The 19295-nt window shown below is 36.4% G+C and overlaps 1 protein-coding gene across 5 annotated transcripts in view; it reads right to left on the reverse strand.

Moving 5' to 3' along the window:
* The window catches only part of LOC132131123 (poly(rC)-binding protein 4-like), an 82728-nt gene extending 64467 nt beyond the window's left edge, over positions 1-18261 (reverse strand). Inside the window, exons 1-2 of one of the 5 annotated variants that reach the window (XM_059543077.1) lie at positions 17800-18253; positions 16477-16582 (exon numbers count right to left, since the gene is read on the reverse strand). The gene's annotated coding sequence lies outside the window, so the exon portion shown is untranslated. Of the gene's footprint in view, positions 1-16476; positions 16583-16737; positions 16763-17799 lie in introns of those variants that run through there. The other 4 variants (XM_059543074.1, XM_059543075.1, XM_059543078.1 and 1 more) reach the window with 4 other exon arrangements.
* Between the last annotated feature and the right edge of the window lie 1034 nt (positions 18262-19295).

A 19295-nucleotide genomic window follows, 5' to 3' on the forward strand; every position in this document is an offset into this window, starting at 1 on the left:
TCGGTGCTGAGCAAGTGATGTTATGCTACATTTCTCCAAATCTAATGAAGAAATACACGGATAGCCTGAGGATGAGTAACTTATCCAATTTTTTTTTTATTTTTGGGTGAACTACTCCTTTAAAAATCCCAAAGACAAAATGTAATTAACAAACGTTAATTAAACAATGTTTTAACCGGCACAAAACTGATTGTAATACTTGTTTTGTAAGGCCGGTATAAACTAGGACACTTAACAGCAAGCGATCCAAACTGTCTAGACCACCAGTTGTATAATCCATCATGGCGGTAATCCAAAAACCAAATCTCAACACTAGCGCTCAAGTAAAAAACTCAATCAAAGCAGCCAGCTCTCTAATGAGAAACTATCTCACAGCTTCAACAAGGGCTTTGTGTTGGGCTCTGGGAGGCCATGTGTGGAAAAACTACTCAAAACTACTCAAAACACGAGGAAAATCCTCCATGCTGCTCTTCAGACGAGAGGCACATGTCGTGGCAGGTATTCAAAGCTATACCTCAAACCACGGTCGTTCATCTCACCATAAACGCTACGTTGACCTTTGAGTCTAATCCCAGACAGCATGTTCGGTGGTCACGCTCGAGGTGTCATAATAAACCTTATTACAACTGGGCGCTACGTATGGGTGACATTTGTTTTAAAAGATGCAGGGAAGATAATGAGAAAAGACAAGAAGGAATACAATCTCACATATCAGTTCTGAAAAGCAGCGATGCCTGCCGTGACGGTAAGGTAACGCTTGTTCTGTGCAACTCTCAACTAGCTTAAGCATCTACACGCTGAGATATATAATATACCAATATACAGTTATCAGCTGATATTATAGATTGCCCCAATTTATTGCATTATTTCTGATGCAGGATATTTAATCTCATTCCAGTAAATGTATCAATTTATGCACAATATACTTTGCATAGTACTTATATGATGCATCTTTAGAGAAAAGGCCATCTGAATTGAGTTAAATGGAATTTTATATCATTTTTAAACATACATATTTCTACACATTTTGTTTAGTCTGTTATTATAATTATTTATAATTGCATACAGTTGCTATTTTTGGTTGTTGCGGATTACTTTTCATCTATATTTCTATCTATATTTTGATATATTTTATAATTTTATATGCATTCTGTGTATATAAACATACATGATAACATTAAATAAATTCTAAAAATTAATAACATTATTATTATTATTGTTACCATCAATATTACATGATTTCAAATGTTTTTTAATAATAATAAATAGTATTAGAAAGTTCATTAAACATTAGAAAATAAGATTAATCATGTATTTAATTTAGTAAAACTTAACACATCCTGTAATTTAAAGCATATTATTATATATTCAAATAAATTCAATTAAAATAATACATATTCTTACATTGAAAAATAATAAAATCAAATAAATACAAATAATTAGCTAATCTCAAAATAAATACTTTTTTTTTAATTTGATTAATTATAAGGCAGGGTTTAAAATATTTGATTTTAGTTCACTCATTATTATTACAACTGTAGTATTGTTAGTAGTTTTAGTTCATTTAGACAAAAATTATTTGTGATTGAAATTATTTTGGATTGAGTTTGAGGAATTGTAATATAATTTATCGGCAACCAAAACATGCATTTTAACATCGATACCTCTCTACACTTACTAGTTCAAGCAGGTTAACCGGCCTCACCAGGTTTTATCAGTTCTACCAGCTAACGAAGCAGTAACCAACAACAAAATGCCTTTTCATCAAGAAGGATAAGTGTCCAAAAATTATATCTGAAGGCTTCAAATTTAATTGGGCAGAAGCAAGTGTTTAACATTCTGTGAACGACACTTCAAACCTTCGATTAATAGTCAAATGTCTCATGACATCCATCGAGATTTGTGACGGTCCTTTAGGAAGAGATGACTTCACATCAACACCCTGTGGACAACTGACAGCGAGCCAACACGCACCTGACCTTTAGCCCTGTGGGAAATCACACCGCGGTGAATGAGGCTAAGAGCATTACCAACTGAAGCTGCTCTTAGATTAGCTTTTTCTGGACGAGATTTGTCTCCGAATACAGGACTTTGGTCTTTCTGTCTGTCACAACTGCAGATTTCCATGCAGATTTGCTTTTTCCAGGGCACATCCCATCTGTCTGTCATTGTGATGGACAGATGCACAGCAGGGAGAAGTGGGAAGAAGGAAGAAAATGGTGGAAAATAGACAGATCTAGGATGCATTGAAAGTGATTAACATGCACGCGGATAGGCTACATGTCCTTAGTGAATGGTGACACCTGCCAGCTTCTTTCATTTGCATACAGAATATCTTCAAAGCACCAATCGCTATCCAAGACACAAACTTCTTTTGTCTTCCATATACTTTCTGTTAGGACTGGGTGGTTGGACCCAAAATAGATCTAACAAATTCAACAGAATACAGTGAGGTTTTGGCTTAATCAAAAAATGTGCCAACTGAGTAAGAACAATCATTTGAAATAGATTTCTTGAAAAAATCTTATACAGTTTTGCTTAAAATTTATATTGTATTAATGTTTAGATTAAAATTCAAGCCAATGAATTAATTATTTTAATGATATGACCAGTGTATATACACAGTATAAATTATTCCTATTCTTATCTGAAGAAAACATTTATTTATTTGTTTTATTATTATAACTTTAATATTTTATTTATTTTATTTATTTATATAATTACTCATTATTATTATTATTATTATTATTATATGTTTACTAATTATTATTATTATTATTATTATTAAGTTAAGATAAACTGAACTAAATAATAATAATAGTTATTATTATTATCATTCATTTAAAATAAACTGAAATATTAATAAAGAAACATTATTGTTATTATTTATTATTTATTGTTATTATTATTTATTCAATTTAAAATAAACTAAAATATGAATAAATAAACAAAATATGAACAACAATAATAATACTTATTTACTTATAACTTATTTACTTAATCTGATTTATAGAGTATTTGTCGATGATAATAATAATAATAATAATAATAATAATAATAATAATAATAATAATATCAACAAACACATAGTACATGTATTTAGTAAAACAGCTATAACAGTATAAATGGTAGAGCAGAATCTCTACCCAGTAACACATTTCAACCGTCGCCAGGTAAACGCTGTCATACCTCAAAGCCCTACTCTGCTTGGTTTGGCACAGCTATAAACTGCATCCGACTGAATTTCAGAAGTCGTTGTCTCATGGTTAGAAAAGAAAAAAAGAAAAGGAACACACACAGTGAGGGAGAATGAGCTTCCGTCCAAAAATAGCGCAAGCCCTGTTAAATATTTTAGGCACTCGGCAGACAGAAAGAAGGGGGAAAAAATCCCTAGCCACAAACAAAAACACTCTAGCATTGAATGATTAACATCCAGTCTTGAATTATAAGTGTATGAATGCATTTAGTGGGCTTTGATTGATCTGCAGCGATGAAGCTTTCGCCCCATAAATCCCTCTAGCTCGGCCCGGGCCAGCTCTTAAAAGCAAATGCTGTTATTCAGGTGCTGGCTCTGTGGAAACTAGGAGCTTGGCGAAACAAAGTGAGATTAGCCAGTGCTAGGAAAAGCAGGCCACTTTTAGCAACGGTTAGCGGTTGCAACTGTCACGCCAGCAACAAACGGCTTAGCGTGGGGTGGGAGGACAGGGCTGGGGGAACCACCGAGAGATTGGCACTTCTCACCCACTCATAACCACCTATGACATTCCTTCAAAACCACCCATAGCACCTCTGAGAGATGCAGAGGCAATGGGCGTCAGGGTCTTTCATGGCAAGCAGAGTAAAGCGGGAGTGGAGGGGTGTCTAGAAACAGGGTTTGATCAAAGCCAGCAAGTGCTAACCAGCCTCTAGAATGATAAGCAGCTCAGTGCCGAGGTAAAGAAATGCAGCATGCCGCAGAGAAACACAAACGCTGTGTAAAAATAAAAGTGCATGCTCAAATGCAAGTGTTTTTTGGCGCATATTTCTTTAAAAGTAAAGTGTTTACTGATTAAATACAAGTATTGTAAGAGTGAGTGATACTCCATTAGGACAACTACACTGTAAACGTATTTTTCAAAGACCTATAAATATTGCAATAATGTTTTTTTTTTAATCATATATATTTAATGCACGTACTCCTAACGTAAACTGCAACGTTAAAGAGACAAAGCCAGAAATGGTGGACAAAATGGGGATAGAACTATCCCGTTCTGTACTGTGGAGCCCAAGCTTGCGTCTCTCCTGTAGTGAGATTTATTTGCCTATTCCGGGAAAGAGAAATTAGATTATTTCTGAGGACTGTGCAGGGTACGGCCTTGATCCTGGTCGTAGATGCCGCTGCTAAAACTAAGCCGGGGCGCCATGACAGTGCCATCATCCCACCAGCACGGGAGCCGCTAAACCTCTACTAAACCTCGCCCTGTTTATAAACCTTAAATCAAACTAGGTCAGACTAATCGATTTATTTTGCAGAAACCTAGTGGGCTAATAATAGTGATTAGCTTGTATTTTAGCGTAATGAGTAGGTGGGGACGGAAACGAGTGCGGGTGGAGCCACAAGGGTGGATGATTATATCTTCAAAACGAGTGCAGACGTCAGCTGCAGGGCTGTCTCATCCCTAATTCATACTGACACCACATCCTCTGCGATACATAACAGAGAGATCTGTGCAGTAATTACCAGCACAGACATGTATATTCAATAGAAAACAAGGAGGTGAGAAAACAAGAGAGAGAGAGAGAGAGAGAGAGAGAGAGAGAGAGAGAGATTAAGGAAAGCAATAAGGTGGAGGATTTTATTGCTCAGGAGACATTATAGTTCTCAGTTATGTTCACTTAAAGTCAACATGAAATCGAAAATTGACCATGTCTTGTGTTCTTTATACATAATTTACTCATGTTATTCCAGACCTGCATGACTTTCTTCTGTGGAACACAAAAGAAGATGTTTCAAAGAATGTTTCAATAGCTTTTGTCCAAGCAACGGCATCTGAAATAAAAATGGACTTTTATTATATGGAAGAAAACATGCAGAGACATTTTTCAAAATATATTTTTTTGTTTTCCACAGAAGAAAACACATTTTGTGGTAAACTACAGTAGCCCTAAGCAAAAGTCTCAATTTGCTCTCCATTTAAGTTGCACTGCCATCTAGAAGAAACAATTGTGATGTTAAAGAGATATTTTTGATTTTTCTCTTTCCTACAGATAGATTTTATTTTTGAAGTTTAGTTTGCGTTAGTCATTCCTGATTGCTAATGTTAGTATGTGGCAGGTTGTATTAAAGGGAAGGGCATTCAAATTCTAGAGAGCATTTGACTGGACTAAATGTTTAGTACAATATGATTCATCAGTATTTTTAATCCATTTTAAACTTGAGTCCAGACTCTGTCTTGTGTCTGTCGATCTTGACTCAGATTCAATCCTCTTCAGGTCTCTGTCTTGACTCAAATTCGTTCAGTTTGTGGTTTCTTTCTTGACTCAGAATCAACCCTCTTCTGGTTTTGATTTTGATTTGGACTCAACCAATTTCTGGTCTTGGTATTAACTTGGAATTGATACTCTTCAGGCCTGTGTCTTGACTCTTGCTTAACCCTATTCTGGTCTCGACCTTGACTCTGGCTTAGCCACCTTCTAATATCATTCTTGATTTGGACCCAAACCGTTCCTGGAGTCCATCTGGTTTCTGGTTTCTGCCTTGACTCCGAATCAAGCCCCTTCTGATTTTGATTTGGACGCGACCCATTTCTGGTCTTGGTCTAAACTTGGAATCAATACTATTCTGGCCTGTGTCTCGACTCGACCATCTACTGGTTTAGGTCTTGACTCGGACCCAAACCATTTCTGGACTTGGTCTGGTTTCCGGTTTCCTTCTTGACTTGGAATCGACCCTCATCTAGTTTTATTCTTAACTCAGATTCGACCCTCTTCTAGTTTCGGTCTTGACTTGGACTCAATCCATTACTGGTCTTGGTCTTGCCATGGAATCGATCCTCTTCAGGTCTGTGTCTTGACTCGGACTCTGCCTTCTTCGGGTCTCTGTCTTGTCTCTGAACCAACACGGTAGACTCGACTCAGTCTTGACTAGTTTCTTTTGGATCTGGCTCCTACTCAGGTCTCTGCCTTAACTCAGACTCAAATAACCTGGACTTGACTACAACACTGTCAAAATTGTTTTTTAAATGGACAGATTTGTGTTTTGGAGCAACAATCAAATCCCAGAGCTCTACGAAAAGATGGGAGAAAGAAAAGCATGATGAAGAGACAGATAAATTTGAGCAGTCGGCTGTTTCCTTTACACCAGCTGGATTGAGGTTCACAGTCAGCAATGCTTCAGTCTTGAATTTTCCACCCAGCAAAGCCCTTTCTCTGCTCAGGATTGCAACTGCCGCATCTTTGCACTACAAATAAGTCCAGATATTGGCATTTCCAAGAGCTTTTGGAGACGTGCGTGTCACTTCCTGACTCGGTAATTTATGGTAGGCCTCTCTCGCTCTCTTTCTCTCACTGCTTGAGAGATTTCTGCCCAGTTTTCATTATTGAAAAGGGCCACCTTCTTTCCTTGCCTCCCCTCCCTCCCCATCTCTTTCCTTATTAGCTTTGCGATTCCAAGAGCACATTAGGATATTACATTCAAGATGGGAATGGATGCTGCCTGCCGACTTGGCAAGACTCCCCACTGCTGTCTCTCCTCACTCTTTCTCCTCCTCCTCACCGGTCTTGGACATCTCTCTCTGAATTGGTCCCCGCTTGTCGTGTCCTGCCATCTCTGCACCGAGGGTGACGGAGGCACAAAGCAGCCACTTGTGAGCAGGAAGAGATGGCGTGGCCGGCACAGTGGCTTCTCTGTCATCGTATGAATCATTCTGACGTGTTCGAGGATAAAGACATGCATGCACCCACACAGCATAACACCCCCCCTCGCGCCGCCTAAGGAGCATTCCTCATGACATGTGAGCTTCCATTATGGCAGCTCGTTCGCCATTGTTATTTATTTGACTTAGGGGAAACTGTCTCACAAACAAGGGCGTAGCTTTCTCATTTTCTGCAGAGATATAAGTCGGTTGTCGTCAGGACAGAACACAAAGATGGGAAAAAAAATGTGCTGTACTGTTAGACAAATTAACAAAATTGTTGTTTTTTCTGTGCAAAACTGCCCCAGTGCCTTCTGGGTGATTGCTGTGCTGCTGCTATTGTAATCTCGGTGGCTGACAGGTAGTTACTTACTGGCTCAATTCAAAAGTGTGACATTATGACCCCCAGATATGGCTCGAGTCCAGGGGCGTAGCCATCTTTTCAGAAGTGAGGGGGACAGAAATTATATATATATATATATATATATATATATATATATATATATATATATATATATATATATATATATATATATATATATATATATATATATATATATACACATTACAATATACAAGAAGTCTCTTCTGCTCACCAAGTCTGCATTTATTTGATCCAAAGTACAGCAAAAGTTTTACAAGTTTTTACTATTTAAAATAACTATTTTCTATTTGAATATATTTTAAAATGTAATTTATTCCTGTGATGAAAGGTGAATGTTCAGTAAAATTACTCCAGCCTTCGGTGTGACAACCTTAAGAAATCAAATCAGTCTAATATGCTGATTTGCTGATTATCAATATTTAAAACATGAGTACATTTTTTTTCAGCATTCTTTGAAGAATAGAAGGATCCAAAGATCAGCATTTATGTGAAATAAAAAGCCTTTGCAACATTATACAGTTATCATTTAAAAATATATATTTTTTGGAAAATAAATTATAGATATGAATACTTTTATTTAGCAAGCTTTAAAATCTCAATAAATAACATTTTGAAATGTATTCAAATAGAAGTCTAGTAAAAATATTTCAGTTTACTGTTTTGCTGTACTTTGGATCAAATAAATGCAGGCTTGGTGAACAGAAGAGACTTGACTGGTAGTGGATACTATAATCAACTTTAATAATTCTCTAATTTCTAGCTTTTAATTTGCTTAGAAATCTATAACTGCTTGACAATAACAAATAATAATGATTTTTTAATATATACAACAAACACTTATGTATCACATAATAAGGCAGAATAGTTTATATACTGTAATAAATGCTATGTCAATTAGCACTGCATTGTTCATATACTTTATTTATCACCTGCTGGAGATGACTTGAAAAACCATATTGTCGCAATCGTATATTAATGTCTTCGTGTTTCCAAAAGTTTCAGTGCTTCTGTCAAAACAACTGTTTTCATATAGCGATAGCTGGACGCTGTTGCCCATATTAGGAGTTTCCTGGTATGACTTTCTGTGCGAGAGTGCCCTCTGGCTTCGAGGATGAATGAAACACACACTGCAGGAGTGTTTAGCGATTCTGGGTCAGAATAAAATATGGGGTCATGCGCAGACTATCCTGTCTCTTTGAGTTTAAATCTATATTTATTTACACCAGCTCTTGAAAACCTCTATGCGAACACATTTGACTGAAAAAGTGCGGGGGACGAATTTACATGATATTAAAAGTGTGGGGGACACGTCCCCCGTGTAATCTACGCCCCTGCTCAAAGTCCCACCTTCAGTGCATTAGGTATGGTATCACATGGTAATCCTATGATACTTTCCAATATAGTTACAACACACAGTACCATGGTATTTACAAAAATACTACTGTACTACCATAGTAAATGTCCAAAAGGTAAAATTTTCACAAAGAAAAGACCTACGTATCATAGTCGTCCATGGTGTGCATTTAAATACTATGCGAATAGCATGGTATTCTTTGAAGTAGCTTGAAGATCCAGGCAAATACCGTGGTATTTAAATATGAATATATCTTCAACAAACACCATATTATTACAATGATATTTTTTGTTATGGAACCAATAAAATTCCACATTTTGGACACAGTATTTTAATATACTGCAATCATTGTACTATGGCAATAGAACAGTACTAGTATTTTTGTGAGTATTTCATGTGTTAGAAGTTTAGGATTTTAGCATAAGATTTTCAGTCTCTGCTGCCCCACATGTACAGATCTTTTAGCATCTTTACATATTCCTTCAAATAAAATAATCAAGCAATATCTCCTTCTTCCTGTACTCGGCATATGAGTTTGACCTCATTTACAATGCCAACCCTTGTAGCTCGCAAGCCAAAAAACTTGACATTTATTGTAATCACCTAGGGTGTGAGATAGGTGACAATGACGGGTTGTATCCATAGGACATAAACTTCTAGATTCCCTGATGACTGCAGATGGGCGTTTTGCTTTTGGATTGCACAAACAAATCCACCTCATTGAAACTCAGGAGATGTAGTGGGGCTCCAGACTCGGAAATGAGCAGATGATGGGTTTTAAATAATAAAGCACTTGAGTGCTTCTGCGATATTCTTTACGACCAAGTGAACCATTCAGACGCTTGTTCAAGAGCCAAGGCATTGCTTGACATAATTGTGCGCTCAAGCATGAGCTGGAAAAGCCGAGTAATGCATGGAGGCTTGTTTAAAATAAAAGGCACACTTTAAATTTTCTTTCTTTCGATGAGACGTACTATTTGACCTAGAACTTGCTCAAAAGTTGCACATTAGATGCTGCTCGAATGCGGCGTCCAGCTTCGCTATCCTCTGAAATAGAAATCCTCTGCACAGTCGACCAATATTTGTCAATGATAGCAATATTTTTTATTGTTGGAGAACATAGACAGACAGCTAGATATAATTATAATTATTAATAGTTTATATTGAAGTAAAAAAATTGCTAAATATATATTATATAATTTGTAAAAAAAAAAAAAAAAGAGCTAAATTATATAATTTTACATGTTATAACCTGACATATACAGCTAAAAATCTACAAAAGTATTTATAATAAATAATTTATTATATTATTTTTTATGAATATTTTTGTATATTTTCACAACATTAATATTAATATAAATATATTAATTATAAATTCATAAAATATTGATTAATTTTATTAATATTATGTTCATATATTAGCGACTGCTGTTGGATAACAGATTAGCAAAAATGATTTGTGAACAAATGAATAAAAAAGAATACTCTTGTTATTATTCAACAATGAATGAATCATGACTTTAGGGAAATATTATATTTATAATGTATAATTTATATGTTTCCCTGTGTCATCAGACAGTAATGCGTTTCATCTAAAATTGCAGATTTTGGCTTATAAAATTCTCAAAATAATTATTTATAAAATAGGTTGCATATTAAAATATAAAATGTTCTAAATATATAATATAAAATAAATAATCTACCATTAATTGTATTGTCCTACAAAACAAGACCTAGTTGTTTTAGAAGCGGAACAGTGTTGATGAAAAGTTGCAAAGACATTTTAAAAAAGACACTCCAAATCAATCACAATAAGACCAGAAACGCATGAATAAATAAGGTCAATTTTGAGCTGACGTCCACTTTAACATCCTGCTATTAAAGACCATACCTCGCTCTTCCCTTCTGCTGTATTCTCATGTTTGCAAGACACAATTTTCACTTAGCTCAAATGCCAAAAAGCATTCATTCTCCTATCCTGTTTCCGCAGTCAGTTATTAACCTGTAACCTTTCAGTCTAATGGAGGATTGCAGCTCTTCTCTATGCGCTTAGCCGTCCCTCTGAGGATACAGAGTGCTTTCGGCACTCTTTTTTTTCCTCCCTCCCACTATCAAGACTTCCAACGAGTGGCGGAAAGTCCAGAGGTCCCTCTCCACCTCGTTCGTTTAAGTACTACTTCAGAAAATAGCATTGTTTTACAGCTTTCCTCTTAATGTAAAGTCAACATGGCATGGCAAGGTGTCCAAAACGCTCAGGTACACGCATGCCTTTCAGGAAAGGACCAATCATTTGTGGCTGTGGTAGGTGAATAGTGCATCTCATAAATATAGCTTGAGGGGAATCTCTCTGTGGAGACTAGATAGATCCTCATTTGGCCTGCTGGGCTGGAGAAGAGCTGGTGTGTCAGGCACACCATGGCAATTGTCATGTGGTTGATTAAAATAGATGGTGGCAGCAATTCAGTTTGGGGTAAACAGGTGTTTGATACACACGTCGGATTGATTATATCCCAAAAATCACCATGGAGAAAGTTGGTGGCTGTCAGGAAATCCTCCCGGTTTGGATTTAATTACTCAAGCTTTATTAGAGTATCTAAGAGAGCGCTGGATCTCTCTCAGGCCAGTTTTAAATCTATGGCAGCTTCACTAAACAAACAGTCCAACAAAATCACAATTTCACTTGCTTTTACATTTAGATTTCCTGAAAACAAAATAAAAAAATAATAATAATAGTGATTTTGAAGCATCAGTATTTTAAATTTAAATATAATTCATCATATATATATATATATATATATATATATATATATATATATATATACTTTTAATAGTTTTAGTTTTACTGTTCTAAACTAATCAAAATTTAGCTTAGCATTTTTTCCATTAACAAAACAATTCTTGTTAGTTTTAGTTTACAATAGCAACCCTGCTCCAAAAAGGGTTTTTTAAAAAAAAGTCTAATAATAGTGGCTAATGTGACTGGGATTGAACATGCAGAAGTGCAAATAAAATGAGGTGCTTTTTTGACAATCTGTCACCACTGTTTTCATTGTAAGGAAAAGAGCAGCGTGAACATTCTGCTAAACACCTTCTTTTGTGCACCACGGGTGAAAGAAAGTCCGTTTGTGAACTACATAAGCGGATGTTCATTTGTGGGTGAACAATTCCTTTCCTTTATTTTTTCTCTTAACTAGCACTAGCTTGCAGCGGAGACAGGAACACGGTAATTAATTGAAGGACATCGTTAGTTGGAGAGATTCAGGGGAAAATATCTCACACTAATTAACATGTGTCTGTGTTTTAATTAACAATGACCTCAATCTCTCAGAAAGCAGAAAAATAAGGGGAAGCTTGTTCGGGGCAGTAGGCTGCATTTCGCGCATTCTGCTCGCTAGGCTAGCACACATGAAACAATACAAGTATTCTCTTTCTATGAAAGCACCGTTCTGTTGGAAATGATTCAGCAGAGGCCTTCATAAATCGACTGAACAATTACACAATCCTCGCTAACTCTAACAGTCGAAGGCAGTAAACCGTGTGCGTCCTTTTATAAAAAAACTACGATGTTCTCTCACTTTTCACGAGCAGGTCAAACGCGTCGCGTTTTCAGCTTTTTGATTGCAACCTTGCCAGCTGGCTTTGATACCGATGGGAACTGGAGAGATAGAAAAGAAGCACGTCTTGATCTAAAAATTCTCAGAGCTCTAAATCGCAACACCTCTCTTCCAAAGAAATATATCAAAGTTGGAAGCGTGACATTGACAGTGGGCGAGGAAGGGGGGTGCTGTTTTGACATTGATGGGGGAAAACTTCGACTGAAGCAGATATGAGTGTCAAACAACATGCACAACGGAGAATCGCTTCTAAGTTTAGACACAGTCTCAAGACAAAAGCAACAACCTTGACGCTATACGTTAGAAGAAATAGTGAGATATGATGTCCGTTTCTAATTAACATTCATTACTTTCCCCCTTTTTGTCAATTTGTCATGCAATCTGAAAGAAGAATGAAAATGACGCCACACTGAAAAAAAAGTAGGATTTACTTTCACTAGTGAATTTTTTTAATAGAATCATTAAAATCGTTTTTTTTTTTTTAAGTCTTTGTTTTATTTGCAACTTCTAAAAATCTATTGATGGAGTGCAGAAAGCAAGATCTAAAATATCAAATAAAGCTTTGTTGTGACAAAAAGAGATACCGATGGCCCAGTCTGTCAAAAATAAAATTCATTGCATTTCCTATAAATGTAGCAGACAGGAAAAACATAATTGTGTACGCTGACAAATGTACTGTAGCTGGAGGAAGTGCTATAGGAGGAACAGTTGTTTCAGCAGCAAACACACTGTGACAGCAAGTTTGGTCTCTTTTTGCATGACTCAATGGATCTAATTTGTTTACTTCATAAGAGAGACGTTAAGCCATTATTATGCTATCAATCTGTCAATACGCTGGTTTCTTTTTACTTAAAGGGACAGTTCACCCAAAACTAAAGTCCTGTCATGATTTATTCACCCTCACTTCATTCCAAACCTGTGTGCTGTATTTTTCTTTCTGTGAAACACAAAAGAAGAGTTTTTGAAGAATCTTCATGCAGCTATTTTCCATATGGCAGAGTTCATGATGATTTAAAAATAAAGAGAAAAAAAAACGAACTACAGGTGCACCAATATTAAAATTCTGTTCGATACTGATAAAAGCCATTAATTATTTTTCATAATTCATGTTATGGTCGATAATCGATAAATAGCTGATATTTTAAATACAATACAAAAATATATTGCATTATATAAATAAAACCTATAAACAAAACATAAAAACAAAAGATGCACTAATATTTACATCTTTGTTGTTGTTGTTGTTCTGACCAATGACTGATAAATGGCTGATACAAAAATTCAAAGCTATTTTGTTCTAAACAAATAAATAGATCCCTTACAAACTCCCTTTTATGTTATGAACAATAATCAATAAATGGCTGATATTAAAATTCAATTCAAATTTGTCTTTATTACTGTACATCCTGAAAGCAAAAAGTATAGATAAAACATGATATAAATAAATTAATACTTTAAATGTAACGAATGAAGTCGGCGCAAGATGATCTAAATGTAAAACTAGTTAGAAAGAAGCACATGCATCATTAAATATTCTAATATTGACCAATACATAGCCAATATGGTCTGAAACAACATTTAAAAAATAAAAATAATATAAAAAGTAATATTGTCTCTCTCTTTTTTTTTTACTTTTTTTAATTATACATATATTGGTCATACATCCCTCAAAAAATCCCTTATTTCTTAAAATACTTGACATGCTAATAATAGGTCACTGAAAATGTATTTTACAGTAGATATAAACAAATGTAAATATTTAGGAATGTAGTAAAATAAAGTGTTTAGTTGAACCGTTAGAAATAAATAAAACTATTATAACAAAAGCTTTGAGTAACTGGAAATAGAAACGGTTTCCTTCAGGATTCATACAATTGTTTTGCAAATAACCAATCTTTTTGTAAGTTTGTAAAGATGTGGTCACTACGTTGCATAGGAAAGAGCTGCAAAATCTCTCCTTTCCTTTTCCACAGACAAAAGAAATTCACATGATTTTTGGAACAACATATAATGACTGAATTTCGTGCCTTAAAAGGCCCCAGCCGTATCAGTTTGGAGTCACATTTCATGCCAAGGGCTATGTTTACTGATGCCAACATATTTGCAAGTGGTCAATATCTTCTCCAATCTGTTTTTAAACACAGAAAGCGTGCATGATCAGCTCTGCCACCACGCGCCCGAGGGCCTCACGATGCACCACGTGCTGCAAACTCACCCCAAACAAACAAACGGCAGAGACAAGGGAGAATTTGCATGAATCACATGCATGTCACGCTGACAAACTTAGCATCCTCACGTAGCGCCAAGAGAGCCTGCTCTCTTATCCTAAATGCTGGATTCCTCACAGGCGCCTGCAGTGTTTTTAGGGGGTTGGGAAACCGCGGTTGTATTGTGAGCCTAAAAATAGTGTCGTAGATCAGAATGTTGAAGAGAAAAGCGCCTCGTGCAGATTAAACCACAGTTAATCGCCTGTCTGCGACGCTGAATGCCATTGTGTGTTAGGTGCTTCAACGAGGAGGTCCGAAGATCTTCCAAGCAAAGCCGCTATTGGTTTTGACTTTGTTTTGAAAGGATGTTTACACTTCATCCTCTTTTTTCCCCCTTCTCAAGTCATTCATCAGTTTTTCTGGCCTCGTCATTTCCTCAGCCAGAGAGGCAATTTGTTTTCCTATGAACTTGCTTTGAGGGAATATCAGTTTGAGTTGACAAGGGACTTAATCAAAGAACCAAAACTAATGTGCTTTGGTGTAGATTTGTCAAAAATGTAATTGCAGCAATTACATGGCCACGTCTTATTTTGTAATAGACATTTTGTAGAAACCGAACGAATGCAAAACGTCCATTTTTTTCCTTTTGTTTTGAAAGAGTAATGTTCTTCGAGCTACGGACACGTCCCTGGACACCCTTTTAATACCCAACGTTAACTTCAAAGCTAGTTTGTACAGCGAGGCAAAAGATCAGCAACAAAGATCTCTATTCAGGGCTTCGGAGAAGAAGAATTAGCGGCTCACATGCCAAACAGTTTAACAGAGAAAATACCAAGAGCACAATGAGGGTTTTATTCTGCATAGATTCAGCTGCAGCAGACACGCTTTTACTTCATTTTTAGGTTATGGAGAATAATTGAAATAACAGCTCAATTCTATTATTCCACAAATGCCTTAATAATATTGGCAAATACATTATATAATGCAGTAACAGTTACAGGGTATGCTTAATATATCAGTAGATCCACCTTTTACATTCAAATATTATATAGATAGATAGATAGATAGATAGATAGATAGATAGATAGATAGATAGATAGATAGATAGATAGATAGATAGATAGATTAGAGAGTGATGGAGTGAAGAATGGTTTGATTATGGATGAAAATGAGTTCCAAACTGAAGCGCTCTCCTGGATCAGTTCAATTACAAAGATGCTCAATCATTCAGTCACTGACCCGAGCTAATTCGTATTTGCACTAATTGCAAGGGTTCGGCTCCCGGTCAACCTGATCAATTAGAGCATCCCAAATCAAACCTGATGTCCAGAAGGAGTGATCACCCGGACCTCTGGGCATCTGGTCACCAATCTATCAACGAACTTCAGTCCAGACCCAAACACGCGTCATCCATGTTTAGAAAGGTACACCAACAAAGACCACAAAGAACTTTTTTGGGTTCTGTATTTAACCTTTATTAAAGAACCTAGAAACCAATATGTTGATATGCATAAACAGCTTAGCCTACACAAACATGCTTATGAAATCCAAACGTTGCGTCATAACCTTGCAGTGCTGGAAAGAGCCAATAAAGAATCTTCAGCTGGAGTGTAGAGATTTGAATTCTAGATCACTAGCCAGGGTTGGATCAGCTCTCACTTTGCATTGGCTTAATCAGATTAACTAGGTTAGAAATCTTAATGTACAAGCCAACTTGGTCTCGGTGAATACTGCGCGTTATCTTAAGTTAAGTTCAAACAGCTGCGGGGTAAACGGTTTCATAACACGTTCATTATGGTGTAAACTTCGCCATTCCGATTCATACTAGTTGTTTAAAGTGTATTAGTGGTGCTGAAGCAGACCCGTTCACATCTGCGTTTGTATTGCTATAACAACAGCAGCAGCAGATCATTGTGATTGTGAACCATCTCTCACTTCTGACCGGAGCAGATTACAAATAGAAGCTATACAAATACTACATGCTTACAGGAAAAAGATAGCTGGCATAATAATACCGTCTTACCTGGTAATAATGAAGTTGAATGCGCTGATAACACGATGCGAATTTAGATGATAGTCTACACTATATATTCCTCGCTGATGTCCACATTGTCAGTGTCAGGCGCTTACTGTAGAAGAGAAACCCCGATGTCAGTGAGAGAGAGAGAGAGAGAGAGAGAGAGAGAGAGAGATGGGAAGAGGGAGGGGGTGGGCAAATGAGATAAGACCATCCTATCCAATTACAAAAGACAAACGAGGGTTAAAAAGAACAACAATGCACTACCATATGCCGAGGACAAAACGCACTGGTGTCTTCTTTTGAGCCACTGTCTTTTCTCGGTTATTTCATAAGAAATGTGTCTGGTATTTTGTTCCAAATATAACGCCATGATATTTGTGGTGCAGTTAAGGTGACGCGGAATGACAGAAAGATTCGATTCGACAGCGCGTGGGTGAAGGAGAAAGAGATTCGAATCCGTGCAAAAGATTCGATTCGACGCGGTCGGGAAATAAATCGCTTTGATAGAAAACAAAACATTCGCTTACATTCAAAAATTGCATTCGATAGTCCTTGAACGAACGAGATGTAAGACTCGACAAGTTCTATTTGACAGCGATTGACTAGGCTACAGGAAAAAAAGAATAAATAATGCTGCATGAACCTTTGATTTGATAGTCATACGATTCGTTTCGATTAATCGTTAATCAAGATCAAGAAAGAAAAGCTAACTGAGGCAAATTTGTTTATTCTTGTTATGATTATGTATTTAGCAGTTTGTATGCCAGACATTATCTCTTCAGTAATGTAAGATGACTCATTAACAAACCTCAAATAGGCTAAGTGTTTCATGATTAATCATATAAAAATGTATGTGCCTATTTGAATGTAGCCTATATTAAGCACTGCTTTATAATAGGCTACAATAACGCGTTTTATAATGAACTTCTGTTCATAACAGTTAGATACCAGTCTCACATTTTCTGATCAAGTTGATCAACCTTTACAGATCATTTTGCTTTCAGAATAGCCCTGATTTTAAGAAATCTATTTGACTGTGCGGACGGACTCTTCAGATGCTTGAAATCCAGATCGAAGACTATCTGCATTATGCATTATATTGATCAACAATTAATAGATGAATGAATAAATAACAGGACAAAACTGACATGTCCTAAGAAACACTGCCACCTTGTGGCAACACAACGTCTGCATATTAACACATGCAGACCTTTTGTCTCCAATTTAGAATTTTATATGCAATGTATATTTTCAAACATATAGGCCTATTCATGTCCAAAGCACATTCATATACATGCAAATAAAATCAGTTAGATGTAGGCCTACCTGTAATTTAGCCTTGTCACATAGCTCCACTTTCTCCCCATAGGTGCATGCACACAGACCGAGGCTGTTATTGGCAGTCTTTCTCCTTCTCTGGATGTTTTAATTAATTTTCCTGCTGTAAGAAATCATATAAAGTCAGCGGGAGCCTGAAGCTGTCTTTCTCAATATTCTGCGGTCTTGTAACAAGCAGCACAGGGCCACACGGGGTCGGAGAAATCTTTCATTTCAGCCAGTGAGAGATGAATGAAGTGACCTCCTGTTGATTACAAAGCATCCCAGAACACTTGTGCCAATAAATTACAAAGAAATGCTACGTACTTCATGCAGTCATACACAGTGCATATTTTAGTAAATGTAGCCTAATCACAATATGTCTTTGTGGTACAGAAATTGTTACACACCATTTGTAACTTAAGTATGAAAAGCTAATCTGTGCTTTGACCCGTCGTTCTCTGAATTAATTACATCAGTGTAATTATCTGTGTATATTTAACCAGGCTGTAACTGATACACTAGTATTGGAGTTCGTGTGGAATGAAGGCAATGGTAAAAGTGCTCATGTGACAGTGAAAAATGGCCACAGGTGATCTGGCATCAGTTGTCGCCTATTTCCATTGTTGTAGAGCTGTTTAGTGAGAGGCACAAGATAGACACACGCTCACTATCAACAAATGCATACAATTCTGTCATCATTTATTCACTCTCATGTTGTTCATCACATGCCTTGCTTTTTCTGCACAACAAAAACATGTTAATGAGAATGTTCGCAATGCACTTTTGCATTTTACTGTATGACATCAGTCTGATTCTCTAATGAATAACTCTAATGACCCAGCTCAACAAATAGAGCGATTGGTGCAGTTCGATTCCTAACTGAATGAGTCATCGAATCAAAACATGACTAGTGTTGTCCAACTCCCTTAAAACCGACTCTTTCAAACAACAGCTTAAGCTATATAATAATTATATAGAATAATCATTCCTCTAAATAATAAATCCTGTAATCCTGTAATAACTCTAATAAAACTCATTCCTTTTAGTGAAGGAATCCAAACAACCCGGCCAGTGTAATCAAACTACTTTCCAAATGAATGACTCTTATGAACCGGTTCTTTTTAGTGAACCAAAAACATACAGGGCGATATGTGTAGGCTAGTCCAATTCATGAACAAATGACTCTTAAGAGCCGATTCAGTTTTTTTGTGAATCAAAAACGTACAGCGTGATTCGTGTAGGAACCGGTTTCAAATTCCGACTAGTCTTTTTAGTGAATCCAAAACATATGATGCGATTGATTGAGTTAGATTCCAGAACTCTTTTTAGTTCATCAAAAACACATAGTGCGATCTGTGTAATCTGATTCCCAAACGATCTGTGACAAAAGAAGTTTGGGGATGAGTGGGGTGGGGGGTCAGATTATGTTTCCTTTTTTACGACAGTATGACTGACATCTTCTTTATGACATGAACTTCAATTGACACGAACATTTGTCTCTG

The sequence above is a fragment of the Carassius carassius genome, chromosome 48, assembly GCF_963082965.1.
Source record: "Carassius carassius chromosome 48, fCarCar2.1, whole genome shotgun sequence".
Taxonomy (NCBI): domain Eukaryota; kingdom Metazoa; phylum Chordata; class Actinopteri; order Cypriniformes; family Cyprinidae; genus Carassius; species Carassius carassius.